Source organism: Octopus bimaculoides, chromosome 20 (assembly GCF_001194135.2).
Source record: "Octopus bimaculoides isolate UCB-OBI-ISO-001 chromosome 20, ASM119413v2, whole genome shotgun sequence".
In the NCBI taxonomy this organism is placed as follows: Eukaryota; Metazoa; Mollusca; class Cephalopoda; order Octopoda; family Octopodidae; genus Octopus; species Octopus bimaculoides.
Window position 1 is genome coordinate 41057212 of NC_069000.1, and position 809 is coordinate 41058020.

The following is an 809-nucleotide window of genomic DNA, read 5'->3' on the forward strand; positions in this document are numbered from 1 at the left end:
GTGTGTGTGTGTGTGTGTGTGTGCGTGTGCGTGTGCGTGTGTGTGTGTGTGTGTACGTATGTGCGTATAATACAAATTTATTTTATTTCACACGGATGAAAATATAGAAGAAAGAAGTTGAAAATGCACTGGAATTGGTTTAGATTTTATATTTTCAAATTTTTAAAGTCTTAGTCGGTTTCACAGATTTTTCTGCAGGATTCGAGTACATTTTCAACACACTTTTACCATTTATATATACAACGGTTGCTAAGAAGTTCACATGGTTTAAGGTTCGTTTCCACCTCGTCGTTGGCAGGGTGACTGCTTTTTTTACTTAGTTTAGAGTTGTCTAATACATTATAAGCGCAATTACACAACGAAAACTTGCAGAAAACCATGGTATCTCTAACTCCCTCCCTCCCTCTATCCATTTCTCCCCCTCTCTCCCTCCCTTCCTCTCCAGCTCTCTGTAAAATCTATTGTAGTGTGAAGTAAAACACTGAGATGAGAGTGAGATATATATATGCCTCAGTTTTTCTGTGTCTGTGTAAACTGCACAGAAATATTTACTTACAGAGAAGTCACAACTAATCCATTAATACTTCAAAACTTACGTCGCAAACGTGTTGTTTCACAAAATGTTAGTGATTAGAGATAGAACCCTTGTCCTTATACAAAACCTTTCATTTCTGAAAACACGTCACTTCATATATTACTATGCATGCATACGAAACATGTTAAATTAAAATTAATTTTTTATATATTGGCGTTTTCAAACTTCTTTTTTATAAATATATACCCACTCGTATGCCACCTACACTTGTTTA

At 35.4% G+C, this 809-nt stretch overlaps 1 protein-coding gene across 1 annotated transcript in view; it reads right to left on the reverse strand.

Moving 5' to 3' along the window:
• Positions 1 to 809, reverse strand: part of LOC128250278 (uncharacterized) — a 7429-nt gene that overhangs the window by 5814 nt on the left and 806 nt on the right. The gene's annotated exons all lie outside the window — the stretch shown is intronic.